General features: G+C 44.6%; 1 pseudogene; it reads left to right on the top strand.

Annotated features, from left to right (window-relative positions):
- Window positions 1-11,262: 11,262 nt before the first annotated feature.
- Window positions 11,263-20,138, top strand: part of LOC109563597 (cytosolic arginine sensor for mTORC1 subunit 2-like) — a 65,483-nt pseudogene continuing 56,607 nt past the window's right edge.

The following is a 20,138-nucleotide window of genomic DNA, read 5'->3' on the forward strand; positions in this document are numbered from 1 at the left end:
AATAATTGCTTTACAGAATTTTGTTGTTTTCTGTCAAACCTCGACATCAATCAGCCATAGCTATACATATATTCCCTCCCTTCTGAGCCTCCCTCCCATCTCCCTGCCCAGCCCACCCCTCTAGGTTGACAAAGAGCCACTGTTTGAGTTTCTTGAGCCATAAAGCACATTCCCATTGGCTATCTATTTTACATACGGTATTGTAAGTTTCCATGTTAACTCCCTCCATGCATCTCACCCTCTCCTCTGCTCTCCCCATGTCCATAAGTCTACTTTCTATGTCTGTTTCTCCATTGCTGCCCTGCAAATAAATTCTTCAGTACCATCTTTCTAGATTCCATATGTATGCGTTAGAATATGATATTTATATTTCTCTTTCTGACTCACTTCACTCTGTATAATAGGTTCTAGTGTTAACAGACTTTTTAAATGGCATGGAGGAATACTGAGGTGGTTTCTGTCCCATTAGGTCACTAAGTGAGTGTTAGCAGCTCAGTCATGTCCGACTGTTTGTGACCCCATGAACTGTAGCCTACCAGGCTCCTCCATCCACGGGATTCTCCAGCAAGAATACTGGAGTGGATTGCCATTCCCTTCTCCAGGGGAATCTTCCCAACCTGGGGATCAAACCCAGGTCTCCCAGCATTGCAGGCGGATCCTCTACTTCTGCGCCACCTGGGAAGGGTAGGACGGTGCCAATTCACATTTTCTCAGTTTGCATCTACTCAGAGGGGTGGTTCCTCCACCTACCGCTGGAATGAAGACGCTCCCTCCCTGGAGCAGTCATTTGCCTGAAGCTGTCACTGCGCTCACGAGGGGCTCTTCTCCGACCCCCATCTCAGGGGGACCAGTGCAGGAGGATAATGAATGTCTTAGATGAAGGGAGTTGATGGAGACGGGGAAGCCAAGGCCACAGGTGGTGGCCTTTGACCACCTGGAAGGGCAGCCTCCCACCGGCCTGTCCCGCTTGGCCTCACTGTATTCACACCCCTCTGTGTCCAGCCAGCCCCACCCACTCTCCAAGCTGCTGCAATTATATCTTTCCAGTGCAGGAGGGTGGGAGGAGGAGGGGTTGTTACTTTCCTGCTGACAACCACCCTCTGGCTTCCACTGTCTGGTCTAAAATCTTTTTCAGGCCTCCAGCCCCCTCTCTTCCCAGCCTCCCTCCCTGGCCTGAACTTCCTTAGGTTCTTCCCTGCTGTCACAGCAAGGCCCCCCTCTGGTTCCCACCTGCTCCCTCCCTGCTGGGCTGGTGCCCTGGCCCTCTCCCCTGTCCTTCTGGCCAATGCCTCTGCCTTCAGAGGACTTTGTGACCTCTAACCTCTGTCCCCGAAACCTCCTGCATATATTTTATTCTTCATTTAGTTTTCATTTGTCTAGTTTTCCAGCCTCCATCTCTCCCAACAGACTCTTCAAGCATCCAGAGATTGTACCTGTTTTTCCCACCATGGTTTATTTAGAGCCGAGTACAATGCCCGCCATGCTGAAAGGGCTCAATGATCACTTGCTGAGTGAGTGAGTGAGTAAATGGACAAATGGTGTGGCTGAGGTTTCTACATCCTGCTCCACCCGTGCCCCCGGGTGCACAGGGAGGCCCCAGGCCTGGACTCAGGCCTGGTGTCTGTGGTTATGTTAGATCCATCCACCAGCAGGAAATGTGCCCCTTCACTTCCACCCACAGCAAAAAGCACAGGAGATCTCTGTGTTCTGGAACTCCAGAAGCTCCAAGGAACTCCAGCTTCCAACTCGACCACCCTGTTCCCCTTGTTGAAGTTAACGTCACCAGCACGAGACCTGGAAGGTCCCCCTGTGGTATTTCCCCTTCGTCTCTCCTGCCCTTGTTTACTGATGAGCAAAAGATCCAGGACAGTCTCAGAGGAAGTAACTAGATAGTCTGTTCTAAAATCCTAGGATATTCTAGAATTCCCAGAAGTCTTACTGCTGTGAAATGAAATATTTTCTGCTCTACCATCAGTCAACAAGCCTTTTCCAAATACAAATTTCTGAGCCCAGGTGAAACAAAGCCAGCTGTTTGGAAGCCATCAGCTACTTCCTCCCGGTAAGTGCTGAGGAGCTGGAGGGACGTGAGAGGTGGCCATGTGCCACATCCACCATCTCTTACGGTAAACAAGGAATTAGGAAGTGAAAAATAGAGAAAGCGGGGACTGGCCCCAGATAGCTAGGTACATATGAAAGAAATGATTTCAGCAAGCCCGGATGCCTGCATCTTCCCATACATAGAAGATTGTTAAATCTCTTCCTGTGAGAGATTTAGTTTTTCTTAATCAACAGTAATCTTTTCATATTCAGATTACCTGCCCCTTGCTGCAACCTTGTATATAGCCTGGCTTCTCCCCTGCCTCTCTGGAGTCAGCTCTCTGGGGGTCTCCTGAGGTATTGTCTCCCTGGATCGAGTCCTAACATGCTCACCGAATAAAATCTAACTTTTAACTTTTAGGTTGCCGGTATTTATTTTTCAGTCCACACTGCGTATATAGTCGATCTCTCTTACATGGTCAGCATCGTCCCCCTCCCGTTCTTTGGGTCAGAGCTTCAGATCCCCAGGAGAGGGTTATTCTTATTTTCCAAGGGCTTCTTCACGGCCAGCTCTGATTTCAGAATGACTTTGAGACGTAACAAGATTTAAACCAATATTGATAGAGTCTAACCAAACAGTGCTTTCGCCAGCTCTCCTGTAGAAACAATGTCTCCTCCATTTTCACTTTAAATATTTCATTTCTGGAGCACCAGTCCTAAAGGAAAACTTGACACTTGTGTTCATAGGTGTGCCTGAACACACACTTAAATAACCTGAGTATCTCTTCCAAGGGACTCCACGTCTGAGGGATGAAATCTGACTAAGGAAGAGGGATTCTCAATGACCACAGTAAATGAATAAATGATCTGATGACCATGAAAGGAGTAAGTAGAATTTTGAGCCACGAGATAAGGGAAAGGAATTTACTGTTAAAAATGTGCACAGAAAGGTGTGTCTTAATAATAATGCTGTTCTAAAATGAAATTCGTCTAACATAAACAGCCTGAGATGTTTTCACATGCAATAACAAAATGAAGATTATTGGCCCCTATAGCTCCTTTGGGATTATTTGTCTGTGAGCAGCATATGAAGAAACCTTTGGAACCACATCCATATAACAGAAAACATCTGTTTGGGCATCTTTCAATTACAATATGTTACAGAGGAGAAAAAACTGGGATTCAGAAATACCAGTCTGACATGTAAACTGGCCATTCCTGATTTAAACATTTCATAGACTTCCTTGGCAGAAACAGCTATGATGATCCTTTAAATTTTCCTCTTTTGCAATTCTTAAAAAATTTGTCTCCCCATCCTCTTATATGGTAAATAAAGTAACTAGCGTGCTTGCGTGCCCAGTTACATCCAACTCTTTGTGACCCCATGGACTGCAGCCTGCCAGGCTCCTCTGTCCACTGAAATTTCCAGGCAAGAATACTGCAGGGGGTTGCCATTTCCTCCTCCAGGGGACCTTCCCGACCCAGGGATGGAACCGGAGCCTGTTGCGTCTCCTGCATTGGCAGTCGGATTCTATCACTGAGCCACCTAGGAAGCCAAGATAAAGACATATAAACTAAGAGTAATCATGAGGCCAGGTTCAAAAACACTTCCTTATGAATATGTAATAAGAGGGAGGAAATAGGACAACCTGGACAGACATAGTTGGAAAATCTTAGTCATATAATGTGAGTCACTGATTTTCATTTCTCAGGTGGAGGGTGGCAGGCAGTAAAGGGGGGAAGAGACGCATCTTCCAACTTTAAAAAAATGTCTGTGATCCCACAAGGCTTTCCAATGCTGTGTTCTCTCCTCCCTCACAGTAAACCAAGCTCCCAGCCATACTCTCACCAGGATGATACCAGGCACTTGGGCTCCAGAAGCTGGACTCTTCCTTGAAGTCTTGCGAGAGTCACCGGTGGTGTCCTGATTGGTAAATGGTTAAGCCACCTGGGTTCAACCCCTGGGTTAGGAAGATCCACTGGAGAAGGGAATGGCAATGCACTCCAATATTCTTTCCTGGAGAATTCCATGCACAGAAGGAGCCTGGAAGGCTACAGTCGGTGGGGTTGCAAAGTCAGACATAACAGGCTAACATTAGGACTTTTCCTGACTCTCCAAATACTCTTCACCTTGGCACTTGATTCCTCTTCTTCTCCACGCTATTTGCTATTTGCACATACTGGTGATTCCTAAAGCTCTGTCCTGTGACAGCAGCTGCCAGCCCCAGGGTGTTTCTAAGCCTGCTGCATTGTCAGCTTCTCCACCTTGGTCCAGACCCTCGTCTTTCTCACCTGGACCACTGCATCTGTCTGCCCATTGGCCTCCCCCACTCTAGGCTGGCATCTCCACCACATCCCACCTCCTAATCATTCCCCAAGTGTAGCCAGGATGGCCAGCCTAAATGGCTTTTTCTTTCTCTTTCTTAAAATCTTCCACTGTGCCTCCTGGCCCTCAAGATAAAGCCCAAACTCCTCAGCTTGCCCCTCCCAGTCTGGGCCATCCTGGCCTGCTCTGCCTCCTGTCCTGTCTACCCTTACAACCATCCAACTGCTCTGGCCAGTGAGTAACTGAGGCCTCAGTCCCAATTCAGGTTGTTCCCACTGCCCAAGATGCCCCTTCCCTTTCATCACCTCCTGATGCATGCTCATCCTCTAAGGCTCAGCCTATATGTCTCCTTTTTCCATGTCCAGCATTGGTTATTTCTATGTTCTTTCCATTTTTTCATTGATCAGTCTCACCCAAGTTTTTTGAAAAGTTTTATTCATCTTTTCAAAAAGCACAACTTTTGACTTTGTTGATCTTTTCTATTCTGCTTTTTCAGTACTTTCTTCTCTTGTTTTTATTACTTCTTCTTTCTTTGCATTTATTTTGCTTTCCTTTTTGCAATTTCTTGAGATGAATACTTGGCTCATTGAGTTTTTTCAGCCTACAGTCTTTTCTAATATAACATTTTAAAGTGAAGATCTCCCTAAAGGGAGTTACTTTCACAGGTTTTGAAAAAAAAGCAGTATATTTGTTTAGATTTTTGGGGGAGCTACTGAGTTAAATACTTGTCTTAATACATATGCTGATTTTTTTAATATATGCTGATTTTCCAATTATCTTTTTGTTTTTTATTGTGATCATAGTATATACCTTGTCATTTTAAAATCCTTTGAAATTGTTGAGACTTGCTCTGTGATCCATGCAGAGGTTTCAGCATCTCAGTTTTCTACTCATGCATTTGAAATCTTTTTTAACAGATTTTTTTTTTTTTTTGCCTGCTTTTCCTCTTTCTGAGGAAGATTTGTTGTAAAACTCCAGCATGGCTATGGATTTATCCATATCCCCTCACAAGTCTTTCTGTCTCTTTTTGCTTCAAATATTTCAAGGCCATAAAATTAGATGCATATAAATTTTAAATTATACTATCTTCCCAATGGATTGAATCCCTAGTCAATAAAAAATGACTCTTAATCTCCAAATTTTTTTTTTTGCTTTAAGATCAAGTTTGTCTGATGTCCATATAGATTTACCAGCATTCCTTTGGCTACTATTGGCACAGTGTGATTTATTCTACTCTCTTATTTTCAAATTCTTTTTATTTTTACATTTTAATTTGTGCCTTTAAAAGACCATAAAATTTGGCTTTGATTTACAATCATGTCAGAATGTTTTTGTCTTTTAACTGAAGTATTTTGTCTATTTATATTTAATATACTTGCTAATATATTTGACTTTAAACCTACCATCTTTCAGTATGTTTTCTATTTGCTTCATTCACTCCATGTTTTTTTCTCTTTTCTTGCCTTTTTTTGGATTGACCATTTTTATTATTTCATTTTTATAGCTTCATTTTAACATTTTATTTATTTGAAAGTTTTACTCTTTCTATTTTGCTTTTATGGCTACCTTGGAAATTATAACATGAATTCTTGACTTATCAAACTTTAAGGGTACTTGGTACTTTTACTACCTCTTGGACAATAAAAGGACCTTCAGTTCAGTTCAGTTCAGTTGCTCAGTCGTGTCCGACTCTTTGCAAGCACACCAGGCCTCCCTGTCCATCACCAACTCCCGGAGTTCACTCAAACTCATGTCCATTGAGTCGGTGATGCCATCCAGCCATCTCATCCTCTGTTGTCCCCTTCTCCTCCTGCCCTCAATCGCTCCCAGCATCAGAGTCTTTTCCAATGAGTCAACTCTTCGCATGAGGTGGCCAAAGTACTGGAGCTTCCAACACTTAAAAGTTCTTTAATGTCCCTCCCAACTTAAAGATTTTTAGGTCTTATGTCTTTAAATAGATAGATGATACATTGTTATTGTTCAGTTGCTAAGTCGTGTCTAACTCTTTGCAACTCCATGGACTGCAGTACACCGGTCTTCCCTGTCCTTCAATATTTCCCAGAGTTTGCTCAAACTCATGTCCATCGAGTCTGCTCAAACTCATGTCCATCGAGTCAGTGATGCCATCCAACCATCTCATCCTCTGCCGTCCCCTTCTCCTCCTGCCTTCAATCTTTCCCAGCATCAGGGTCTTTTCCAACGAGTCAGTTCTTCCCATCAGGTGGCCAAAGTATTGGAGTTTCAGCTTCAGCATCAGTCCTTCTAATGAATATTCAGGACTGATTCCCTTTAGGATTGACTGATTTGATCTCCTTGCAGTCCAAGGGACTCTCAAGAGTCTTCTCCAGCACCACAATTTGAAAGCATCAATTATTCAATGCTCAGCCTTCTTTATGATCCAACTCTCATATCCACACACAACTACTGGAAAAACCATGGCTTTGACTATACTGACCTTTGTTGGCAAAATGATGTTTCTGCTTAGATGATATATAAATGGATAGAAAATAACTTACATATATACGAACCCACACATATACATTACTATTGTTTTATAAAATCAATATAATTTTGATTTACTCATATATTTATACTTTCCTTTGCCCTTGATTTATTCTGTATCCTAACCTTCCATCTAGGATTACTTTCTGTCTGCCTAAACAACTCTCCTTAGTGTTTCCTTTACTGAAGGTCTAGTGGTAACAGCTCTCTCTGATTTTGTCTGAAAATGTCTTTATTTCACTTTATACTTAAAAGACATTTTTATTAACAGTCTACATTGGTGAGTTGTTTTTTTTTCTCAGTGCATTAAGGATATTCCACTATCTTCTGACTTCCACTGTTGCTTTCAATAACTCTATTATCAGTCTAACTATCGTATCTTTTAAAAGTAATCTCTTTTTCTCTCTGGCAGCTTTATGTATCTGATTGTCTACAATTTCACTATAATATATCCTTTATGTTTATCCTAAGAAACTTTGGGAATTTTCCTAGGAAAATTGTCACTCGTTTTTGTTTTATGCTTAAGACTTTTAGACTCTGCTCCTTCTGAGTAGCCCTTTGGACATATGCTGGACCTTTTAATTATATCCTCTACGGGTTTTATGTTTTGTCATGACCTTATTGCCTTTACATGCTTCAGTTCAGTTCAGTTCAGTCACTCAGTCGTGTCCAACTCTTTGCGACCCCATGAATCGCAGCACGCTAGGCCTCCCTGTCCATCACCAACTCCCGGAGTTCACTCAGATCACGTCCATCGAGTCAGTGATGCCATCCAGCCATCTCATCCTCTGTCGTCCCCTTCTCCTCCTGCCCCCAATCCCTCCCAGCATCAGAGTCTTTTCCAATGAGTCAACTCTTTGCATGAGGTGGCCAAAGTACTGGAGTTTCAGCTTCAGCATCATTCCTTCCAAAGAAATCCCAGGGCTGATCTCCTTCAGAATGGACTGGTTGGATCTCCTTGCAGTCCAAGGGACTCTCAAGAGTCTTCTCCAACACCACAGTTCAAAAGCATCAATTCTTCGGTGCTCAGCTGCTATAACCAAGGTTATAGTTTACTATAGCTTTCTCTTCAACTACATCTAATTTTAGTAATTGAACCTATACATTGAATTTTTAATTCAGTCAGATTTTCAAGTTTTAGCATTTACTTTGCTTTTATGTAAGTCTGCTTTGCCACTTTTTATAGTTTTCAATAATCTAACAAATTTTCCCCTGAGTGGGAAAGATCCCCTGGAGAAGGAAATGGCAACCCACTGCACTATTCTTGCCTGGAGAATTCCATGGACAGAGGAGCCTAGTGGGCTATAGTCCATGAGGTCACAAAGAGTCAGACAGGATTGAAGGACTAACACTTTGACCAAATTTTTCAAGCTTCCCTTTCTCTTCTCGAAAGTAGTAAATATAGTTGCTAGGTAGTCTCTTGCTATTAGTTCCCATACTTGATATTCTTGAATGTGTGTGTGTTATTTCTTATTTTCACTGGTTCTTTCATAGGTGAATGTGTACCTTGTGCCCAGCTTTTTGTTGTTTTATAGCTGATTTTGACTATGTGCTTGACATTGTATTTTTTAATTTATAGAAATATTTTGAAGCCTCAGATGATGCTATTTTTCTTTAGATAGAGTTTTCATTTGCTTTTGCCTAGTCCTGGGGCACAATCAAACCAATCAATTATCATTTAGTCCAACTTCAGGCAATAAAATTTTCTTGATCACCCAGATGACCTACAAATGGGCAACATTTCACGGAGGAACTGTTTGACTTCCATTTCACCCTTATTTCTAGGAGAAGCAACTCCACTGAAACTGAGACCAAGGCATAGGAAGTTTTATCCTGGGGAGCCCTGGGCTCAAATTTCATGCACCCCTGATCTTACAGGACTAGAAGCATATTGCTCACTCTCCTAGACATGTATTTCAGATTCCCAGTTGCCCTTTGGTCAAAAGTAGTCCCAAATACCAACCTCGCTTCTATGAATTTTCATCTTCTTCCAAATCTGGAGCCAGTGATTCCTCACTACCTTTATAGCTCCTTGATGCTATTAAAGAACTTTTTTTAATGTTTGCTGACAAAGGTCTGTATAGTCAAAGCTATGGTTTTTCCAGTAGTCATGTATGGATGTGAAAATTAGACCATAAAGAAGGCTGAGCACTAAAGAATTGATGCTTTCAAATTGTTGTGCTGGAAAAGACTCTTGAGAGTCCCTTGGCCTGCAAGGAGATCAAACCAGTCAATCCTCAAGGAAGTCAACCCTGAATATTCCTTGGAAGGACTGATGCTAAAGTTGAAGGTCCACTACTTTGGCACATGATGCGAAGAGCCGACTCATTGGAAAAGACCCTGATGCTGGGAGAGACTGAGGGCAGGAGAACTGACTCAATGGGCATGAATTTGAGCAAACTCTGGGAGATAGTGAAGGGCAGAGGAGCCTGGTGTGCTGCAGTCCATGAGGTCGGAAAGAGTCAGACACGATTTAGCAACTGGAGAACAACAATTACTTGGTGGTTATTTTCAGTGAGATGATTGACCTAAATTACTCCATCACTATCACTATAAAATGAAGAATATCTTGTGACACTTTAAAGCAACATTATAATCTTCACATCATTTCTATGCAGTACCAAGTAATAGTACAGCACTGGTCCATGGTATTGTGAGACTGTGATGACCTCGAGCACTAAATCAATAATTTATTTAATACTGGGCAAAAGGCTAGCAAAGAAAAAATATCCAGCTTCTGCAGTCGACTAGTGTCCCCTTCCTGGGCCTCATCCTCTTCCGTCCACTTAGTCATCATCAGTGATATCATCCCCACTTGCCCTTGGCTCCCTTCTCTCCTGCTCCTGTATCTTTATAAAAGCAATTCATCCTATAAATGGCTTTTGAATCCATTCTCACTTTTTATCCTAAAAAATCAAAAGTGGTTTTGTTCCTGTAGGAATTCAGATGACTCTTCATTTTAAAAAAAGAAAGAAAGAAAGGTCCAGTTGCATTAAACTAAAAGAGACTTTAAGAAGCAAAGTTAAATAAGTGATTCATCATGCTGACATTGACTGGGAGAGCCTCCAAAGCACACAGAAGAGTAAATACCACTTAGAAAGACGGCTTTTCATGTTTAAAATCGTGATAATCATGTTACCCGAGTCCTCTTTGTTGAGGCTTAAAGTGCCAGGCTAAAAGTAATTAAGTTTCACACTCAATACAGAAATATATTCAGAAAGCCATTGTGTCTCAACTTTGTTTTTATTTTTATGATTTTCTAACAAGGACTGGCTGTGATGTAAAGGAGGTGACCCTGCATTGTAAACCCTGCCATTCCACACATGCTCAGCTTCCCTCCACTCTCAGAAAAGCCTCAAAGGATGTAAAACCCACAAGATTGAGCTTATTAAAGAAAAACCCCAAATAAAATCCCTACATTCCTCCCTTTTTACATATCTCCAAAAGAACCAACAGCCCTCAGCCCTGAAAATGACCACAGTATTTCCTTTCCAATGAAAACAAACATGCTTTAACTGAGAAATCTCAAAACCTATGGCAATCAATACGTCAGATAACTCCCCTCAAGAAAGACACATACTTGTAAATAACGAAGCAGAGCAAATTTTGAGGGGCATTCATACTCCATGATTTTCATCAGCTATTCCCCCAGTGTCGCCCATGCCACCTAACATTCTTCCCCAGTCAATAAACAACCTAATTAAAACTAGCTGCCTGCCGTGGAAATGTATATGTGTACAGCCAGAAAGAGACAGAACATGATGTAGCTGGAGATACAGGTAAAAATAGAGATGACAGACAGTGGAAGTGGGGAGATGGAGAACAATAAGAAATGTGGAAAAGTGTTCACATTTGGGTGATCTGGGTGAAGAAATCTGGTTGGAAATTTTTTCTATAAGTCAAAAATCATCCCAAAATAGAAAGTAAAAACAACAACAAAATTCCAGGCCTTCACCCTCCATTCATGAGCTAAAACACAAATCTCCGTTCTCTAGCCGCTTGTTAAATAAGTCACCGCAAACAACATCACATCCTACAGGCGAGGTGCAAAGCAGTCACCTGTGCTAGGAGCTTCTTTTACCTCATTGCTCTCAATGATCCTCCCTAAAGCCTTGCCTTGTTGCCATGATCAAACCTGGGCGCCTTGCTGGTGTCTGCTAGACATAGGTTAGCACACCATCTCCAGGCAGAGACCTTCTGCAGATGTTCCCAACCAAAAAGAAAAAAAAAAGTTGAGGATTAACAAGGTTAGTTTGTAAAGAAGAAACCAAAGTTACTGATAGCTCACAGCAGACAAGGTCTGAAGTAACCTCTATTGATGTTTGGTGGGTCCATGCCAAGGTACGAAAAAAAGAATGAAGCAAAGAGGCAGACCACAAATTGCACAAAGCGCACATATGCGTCTGTGGTGTGACTTGCAGACTCTCCTCTGGCCTGGTCTTGCTCAACGTCGTGATCGTCTACTGAGCTCCACATTCTGGCTCTGCTCCATCCTGCGGCCACGTCAGTTTCCTCAGACCCTGGAAGCTTCAGGACAGCCATGTTAACTGCAGAGAGAAAAGTTCCTTACCTACAAATTCTCACGTTTCACTCTTTAATGCACAAACATTAAACACAACTTAAGCACAAACATCTCTCAGCCTCAACTACAGAGACTTCATAAACATTCTTTTGCTCCAGGTCTTTCTACTGAACAAATTCATTCATTTCAAGAACTGGTGGAGGCGGAACCCTCTCCAAGTCAAACGCACTCAGCAAAATGCCGTAAGCTTGCTAAGTCCTCTGGAGTGTGGCTAGGGGCTTACAGACATTCCTGGGTTTCGGTAGGAACAACCATATCCTCCATGCTGAGGGCTCTCTGCGTGACCAATCTCCATTTCTCACTTTTCCTCTGTATTTGCCTCCCGTCTTTCTTCTAGGTGTTAAAACCCATCCACCTGCTAAATATTTGCCTCGTTGGACCTTTGAGATTTCATGTTTTATGTACTCACACTGGTGAGTTACAATTATTCAGCAAAACCTGTCAGTGGGGTGGACCACAAACAAGGTATTTTTCCTGCTGACCTACAACGCATGTGCTCTCAGAAATCATACTCAAGGTATGAGCATTTGCAGTGTATCATGATCCACATGAGAAGTATCAGCTCATATAATGTTGGTTAACCCTCTATGCCCACCTTGCACTAGGCAGCTTTTTAAATAATGAACGAAAATGTAGTGAGCATCTACAAAGTGACTCCCCTGGTGGCTCAGACAGTAAAGCGTCTGCCTACAATGGCAGGAAACCCAGGTGTGATCCCTGGGTTGGGAAGATCCCCTGAAGAAGGAAATGGCAACCCACTCCAGTACTCTTAACAGAGAAGCCTGGTAGGCTACAGTCCATAGGGTCTCAAAGAGTCGGACACGACTAAGTGATTCACTTTCTTTTAGACCCAAAAAAGGGATAGAAAAGAGGTGTGAGACGGTACTTCTTAACCTACAGGAGTGGGAGAGTTCAAACTCTTCTTAGAAGAGACAAGACATAAATGTGTGGAACAGCAACCATTTATGAAACCTAAGAGCCAAGAACCCCCACTCCTTTAAAAGAAAGATATGAAGTCAAAGCACCTGCCCTGGCGGGTTCCAGACACTGTGAAAGCGATGTGAGAAAGGTTTCCAAGCCGACTTTCCGGATGCTTTTCCACTCAGGTTACACGGGATACTGTCTACAGCGCATCCCTGCAACGGTGCAGAACGGGGTACCCCACCTGCTCACAGCAGCAGCTGCGCAGCTCAGGTTAGAGCGGGTCCAGGGGTCGCGCAGGAGACCACCAGGTGTGGGAGCTGCGCACGCGCACGGCTACCCCGTGTGCTGGGCGTTCCCAGGCACCCTGGGCGGTGGAAGGAAGGTCTGTGCGCGTCTAGCTCCCTGAGTACTCAGGAGGCACGTCCTATCATCCCGGACAGTCTGAGATGTCTGCACTCCTCTCCCCAGCAAAAGGGGCAGACGATGCAGCCTGATTCACAGCTGCCACCCTGAGTCCTCCGGGCATCAGGCTACGTGGCCTGGACGGTCCGGCCGAGGCCTCTAGTGCCTACTGTGGAGTGGACTGGGGCTGGACCACAGGGCACTTGAGAAACACACACGAGTGTGGACAGTACAGCCTACCCGCGGGGCCCAGGCCGGGTTGTGGGGCGGGGGGAGGTGGTTGTCGGGCTGTTGTCACTAAGCCACACGGCTTCACCTTCATTCACTCCTTCCTTGGGATGAACCTTTGCTGAGGGCATTCCTGGTTGCTCCGAACAGTGACTCCTGGGTTAAAGCAGTGAAGACTCCAGAGAGACCCCTCCATCACCCATGAGGCCAATGGCCCACTGTTGTGCCCCAATTAATTCACAGGACACCACAGAGGGCCCGGCTCTGGGACACTGACGCGGGATGCCCGTCTGAGATGTGGGGACAGAGACACGTCTGGGAGAGTTGGGGTTCACCTTCCTGCTGGAGAATCTCCAGCCCCGATTCTTCCTTGGGGAAGAGGTTACCAAGCTGATTAAATCTCCCACCGTGCCAGGACGCAGGCTCCATGAGCTCCATACGCCACCAGTCAGCTCAGGTCTGGGAAGGAGACGCCAAGCCAGCAAGTAAAGCAAAAGCTTCCCTCCGCCTCCACCCCACCCCCTCAATGATGAAGCCCACCTGCCCCACCTCCTGAGTGGCCCAGGAGACGCAATGTGGTGAGGTGCAGAGTCCTGGGTGGGCTGCCCCTCCTCCAAGCCCCCCTAACCTCTCCACCTTCCCGCACCTTCCCCCACCACCCCACTCCGGGGCTCAGCCTTCACTTTGGAAAGTGCCACCCAGGCAGCTCCTGAGTGTGCCTTTATGAAACTGCCCCCATAGTCCAGAACCCTCTCCTTGGGGTCCTTCCTGGCCACAGGCTGGAACAGAAGAAGGTGCACAGCCCTTGTTGCCAGGCACAGCAGGATGTGGTGAGGATTTTCAGAGGCTGCCAGGTACCTTTGAGTGGTGCTTTTTCCTCCAGGAAGGTAGACTCTCCTGGAATAATTGAGCCAGCCTGAGCTCCTGCTCCACCCTTTTGCATCTGGCCGGGCGGCTGAGCCCAGTGCTCACAGCACCCTCATTGACCATGACCCCATCCCCAAATGCCACAGGCCAGGCCTTTCGGAGCGGGAGCAGCGGGATGGAAAGGAGTGTGAAGTCTGTGGATGTGGGCAGACAGAGCTTCACAGAATTCCCAGCCCCTCTCGACTCCTGCACTCACCTCCTCCCACACAGTGAGGCCTCCCTGGAGGGCTTCCAGGAAGAGGAGGAGGGTGGAGCTGAGTGTGGTGGGGAGGTGATGGGCAAGGAGGGGGAGCCATGACGCCAGAGTGACGAGGCTTCTCTCAGGTTGGATCAGGAACCCTCTGAGGGCTCAGGGCACCTCCTCTCCAAGGGAAAGGCAACCTAGACAGACGTCAGGGGCCATCCCAGAAGCCTGCAGATAGATAGGGACAGAGGAGGCCAAGCTGGGGAAGGCAGTCATGTGACACACTCTCACGGCACCTGGCAAAGGGACCTTGAGGTCTCAAGGTTCCCACTACTTGGCCCAGCCTAGACCCTTGTCTCCCTGCTTACCCTCCTGACCACTGCCCCCTTGGTCACTGCCAGTCAAAGTCAGAATGCTCTTCACCTTGACTCCCATTCTGTGTCAGCTGCTCAGAGTTCTAGGGGCTTCAGAGGAAATGAGGAATTGCTGGGGCCACCCTTTCTTTCCCCAGGAGCCCTCTTTCTGCTCAGCCTAGTCGTTATTAAACAAACTAAACCTAAATCTTCTGCTTCATCCGGAACTATGGGCTACAAGGGAAATCCATCAGGGTCCCAAGAAGGGACAGTCTTATCCTGGCCACATAGGCAGAGAAGTCTTGATAACTCAGAGTTTGCACCAAATGCCATGTACACCCACCATACTGATGGTTCCCAAGCCTTTGCCTGTCAACCCCATGAAGATTCACAGCAACACTTGAGGTAAACACAAACATCACAGCTTCGTAGAGAAGGAAATGAGGGGTCAGGGTTCTCAGCTGTAACAGGGCCTGTGAAATTCCACCTCATAGTATTGTTTTGAAAATTAAATGAGATGGGAAGAGAGATGAATAGGTAGAACTCAGGAACATTTTAGACTGTTTTAAACTATTCTATGCTGGTGGCTCAGTCAGTAAACAATCTGTCTGCCATGCAGGAGACCCAGGTTAGGTCCCTGGGTTGGGAAGACCCCCTGAAGAAGGGAGTGACAACCCACTCCAGTGTTCTTGCCTGGAGAATCCCATGGACAGTGGAGCCTGGTGGGCTACTGTCCCTGGGGTTGCAGAGTCGGACACAACTGAGCAACTAACACACACATGTGTAAATGCATTATACGTTTGTCCAAACCTGTGGACTGTGAAGCACAGTAAACTCTGGGCTTTAGTTAATAACAAGGTAAAGCCATTGACAAAGGTTATGTTGAGAATACTTGGCACTGAGCTCACAGTCACATCTTACTACAAAATTACGACAGAAGGTTGGGAAGGTTTATAAGTCAAACCCATCAGAAACACTCAAGGATATAAACAGTAAGCAGTTTGAAAAATTCTTATTCTGTATCTTGTCCAACTGAGTCTAGGCTAATTTGTTTGCAGGAAATTCTCCTTGGCCATTCTGTTTGTAAATCCTAAAAGCCTTACTCCTATCTTATCGGAGTTCAGTCGGGGCTGTAACCCTTAATCTCCAGGCTGTACTGGCTTTGCAAGGTTGTTATGGAGAGTTGCATTTCCTCCCTCTTTTGTTTGTTTTGGAAAGTTGTATTTGTTATCAGATGTTTATGGGAGGACATTAGTTTACTCACCTAAATTATAATGTACACATCGGCACTGTTGCATTTAACTCATTATCATGACCTCGCTAATTTTATTATGGAAAGCTCATCTGTGTGAATGGTTTGACTTCGCTTATGAATCAGAAAGTATCAAGAGTTTATCTTGGTTTTCACTCTACAGGCTGGTTTGGGAAATAAAATAGACCTGATCAGATTCAGATTTGTTCTTTTGAAAACAACTCGAAGTATGTTTTCCACAGCACAGGTATGTAGAAAGTTTAGGTGAATAATGCTATGGATGAATCTTAAAGACAGCTGTGAATTACATAGGCTTCTTTCTAATAAGTGCTCCTTTTTATCCATTGTACATGCAGCTTTGCCAAACCCTCCAGAGAGATGCTTCAGAAATAACCTGGGAGGGAAGAGAGGGTTATTTCTGGAATCCTTGCTCATCATCAACTGCTAGACGAGAGCAGAGAAAAATGGTACTTCTTAGCATCACATGACGACACACTCCATGGGGCAGGAACCATGACTGTCTTGTTACCACTATATACTGCTATAGCAGGGCTTAACATACAGAAATTGTGCAATAAATATTTATTGGATGAATGAATGAATAAACTAAGTCCAGCTTTCATTTCCTGTATCGTATATTGCAGAGAAGGCAATGGCAACCCACTCCAGTACTCTTGCCTGGAAAATTCCATGGACAGAGGAGCTTGGTAGGCTGCAGTCCATGGGGTCGCTAAGAGTCGGACACGATTGAATGACTTCCCTTTCACTTTTCACTTTCATGCATTGGAGAAGGAAATGGCAACCCACTCCAGTGTTCTTGCCTGGAGAATCCCAGGGATGGGGGAGCCTGGTGGGCTGCTGTCTATGGGGTCGCACAGCATCGGACACGACTGAAGCGACTTAGCAGCAGCAGCAGCAGCGTATATTGACCTGTCTTAGTTTCTTGTTTTTCCACGACACACACAACCGCAGCCTCCCATGTTGAAGAAAGCATTGTATAATGGAATTACTGGGACTTCCTGATTGTCTAGTGGTTAAGACTTCGCCTTTCAACGAAGGGGGTGTGGGTTCAATCCTTGGTTAGGGAGCTGAGATCACACATCCCCCTTCGGCCAAAAAAGCAAAACACGAAACAAATTCAATAAAGACTTGAAAAATGGTCCACCTCCAAAAAATCTTTAAAGAAAAGATAAAATTAAGAATTTTTAAAATGGAATTAACATGTCATGGGGTAAGTGAAAAATTGATCATAAAACATCACAGTTACAGCTAGTGATCTCCTTCATGGTATCGATGATGACTCACAGCCAGGAGAAAAGACACAGCTGCCTCTGGCTTCCTTTTTACCACTTGGGAACCACCTGCTATGAAGCAGACACCAGGCCACGTGCTGGGACTGGCCTGCAGAGGTCACCATGCAGTGAGCGCAGAGGTTCCCAAGTGCTGGCCCTCTGTCAATGAAAGGGCTTCCCAGGTGGCTCAGAATCCACCTGCCAAGCAGGAGATGTGAGTTTGATCCCTGGGTCAGAAAGATCCCCTGGACAAGGAAATGGCAACTCACTCCAGTATTCTTGCCTGAGAAATCCCATAGACAGAGGAGTCTGGTGGGCTACAGTCCATGAGGTCGCAAAGAGTCAGATACGACTGAGCAACTCAACAGCAGTAACATTCTTCCATCAATGAATGCTAAAGCCAGCGGGGGAAAGGGTCGAGATTATAGGGACTAATATTTTCTCAAAGTCTCTCTCCACAGGGGCTTCCCTTGTAGCTCAGATGGTAAAGAATCTGTCTGTAATGCCAGAGACCCTGGTTCAATCCCTGGAGTGGGGAACACCCACTCCAGTGTTCTTGCCTGGAGAATCTCATGGACAGAGGAGCCCGGTGGGCTACAGTTCAAGGGGTTGCAAAGAATCAGACACGACTGAGCGACTAACACTTTCACACTTTCTCCCCACCAAATCCTTATTAATTACAAGATATAAAGTTACTTTTCAGTGGAGAAAACTGGCAGGGACCACCTTAACCAATCACCAAATTACCATTTCCAGAAACAGAACTGATCAACTGCCAGGGCCTCTGGACTCTATGCACAAAGACACATCATCACTCCCTTGCTATGACGGATGGCCCCAAGTGCACGACCCGAACCTGATCACGAGGAGTCAGTCGACACACCCAGAGTGAGGGACGAGTTGCACAATCAGTGACCTGTACTCTTCAAAAGTGCCAATGTTATGAGAAACAAACAAAGCCCCAGGCCCTGCTCCAGAGGATGAAGGACTAATGGGACAAGGCGATGGAATGCAAGGCCTTGGGTTTCCTTTTTCTGTAAAGAACACTGTTGATCCATTGGCAATTTAAAGTTTTCAAATTAAATAGTGTTATTGTATTGGTGCTGATTTCCATTTTTTTATATAATTATACTCTATATTGTAATTCCTGGATTTTAGGAAACAAAGACATTTAGGAATAAAAGGGAACCATATCTCATGTCCATAACTTTCTCTTACATTGTTCAGAAAAAACCCTACACATATATAATAATAAACCTCTGTGTGTCTGTGCGTGGTGTGTGTGTGTGTGTGTGTAGAAAGAGAGAGCGAATGAATATAGTTATTTGTTACCATTTAGGTCCATGGACGGAGGAGCCTGGTAGGCTGCAGTCCATGGGGTTGCTAAGAGTCGGACACAACTGAGCGACTTCACTTTCACTTTTCACTTTCATGCATTGGAGAAGGTAATGGCAAACCCACTCCAGCGTTCTTGCCTGGAGAATCCCAGGGACGGGGGAGCCTGGTGGGCTGCTGTCTCTGGGGTCACAGAGTCGGACACGACTGAAGTGACTTAGCAGCAGCAGCAGCAGCAGCAGCAGGTCCTCTAGGTGAAATTGTTCAGGAATTCCTTGTATGATTCTTGCACCTTTTCTATAACTTTCACAGTGTCAAAATTTTTAAAAATTTACATTGAGGTACTTGGGCTGTGCCCTGGGAAATTTTGATTCTGTAGTTCTGGGATGAGTTGGTGTTTTCATTTTTAACAAGTACCTAGGTAGTTCCAATGCAGCGGCCTGCAGGAAAGGATTAGGGAAACGGTATGCACTGAGATTTCCCCAGGATCATACAGCTAGTCAGGGACCAAGCCAAAACCAGAAGCTCTCTTTCCTTCCCATCCAGGGCTCCTGCCACCACACTGCACACTTTGTTAAAACAAGTTAGGCACATTTTAAAGATGATTTCCAATCAATAGTTTTCAAAATTGCAAAACTAGGGGTAAAAAAGAAAGAAAGAATGACCCATTCAGGTCAACTCCTCTCAATGTTTGTATCAAAATTAAACTCTCCGTCCTCTACTAACCCCAGAAAACCTCTCAATGGCTGTATTTCCTGCTAGTCAACTCACTCACCTGAGCCAGAAACCGGGAGCAACCTAACAATTCTATGTTTCCATCAGTTTCCAAATCCTTCTGCCCTAAGTGTTAAATTCTGTTGTCCTTCTCTTACTTCAGGGATGGTTTTGTTTCTCATCAGGACAACTGCAAAACCTGTGCCTCGCTTTGCTATATCAAGTTCATTAACCTTTCCTTCTGCAGTGTCTTCTCTGCTGTTAGTTCTGTCCAGGAAACTTTGTATCTAAAAGTCTTTAGAAGTTTAATATGGATATTTTATATATCTTTTACTTCTCTATTTAATATTTACTTACTTAATATTTCTCCACTTAATACTCAAGTATTCCCCTATGTTCTTAAATACAAGGAATTGCTGTTGTTTTGTTCAGTTGCTCAGTTGTGTCTGACTCTTGGCCACCCCATGGACTGCAGCACGCCAGGCCTTCCTTGTCCTTCACCAACTCCTGGAGTTTACTCAAACTCGTGTCCATTGAGTCAGTGATGCCATCCAACCATCTCATCCTGTGCCATCCCTTTCTCCCGCCTTCAGTCTTTCCCAGCATCAGGGTCTTTTCCAATGAGTCGGCTCTTCACATCAGGTGGCCAAAGTAGTGGAACTTCAGCTTCAGCATCAGTCCTTCCAATGAACATTCAGGACTGATCTTCTTTAGGATGGACTAGTTGGATCTCCTTGCAGTCCATGGGACTCTCAAGAGTCTTCTCCAGTGCCACAATTCAAAGGCATCAATTTTTCGTCGCACAGCCTTTTTTATTGTCCAGCTCTCAAATCCATACATGACTACTGGAAAACCATAGCTTTGACTAGATGGACCTTTGTAATGCAAAGTAATATCTCTGCTTTTCAATACACTACATTTGTCATTGCTTTTCTTCCAAGGAGCAAGCATCTTTTATTTCATGATTGCAGTCACCATCCACAGTGATTTGGGAGCCCAGGAAAATAAAATCTGTCACTGTTTCCATTGTTTCTCCATCTATTTGCCATGAAGTGATAGGACCGGATGCCATGATCTTTG

This window comes from Bos indicus, chromosome 9 (assembly GCF_029378745.1).
Source record: "Bos indicus isolate NIAB-ARS_2022 breed Sahiwal x Tharparkar chromosome 9, NIAB-ARS_B.indTharparkar_mat_pri_1.0, whole genome shotgun sequence".
Lineage (NCBI taxonomy): Eukaryota > Metazoa > Chordata > Mammalia > Artiodactyla > Bovidae > Bos > Bos indicus.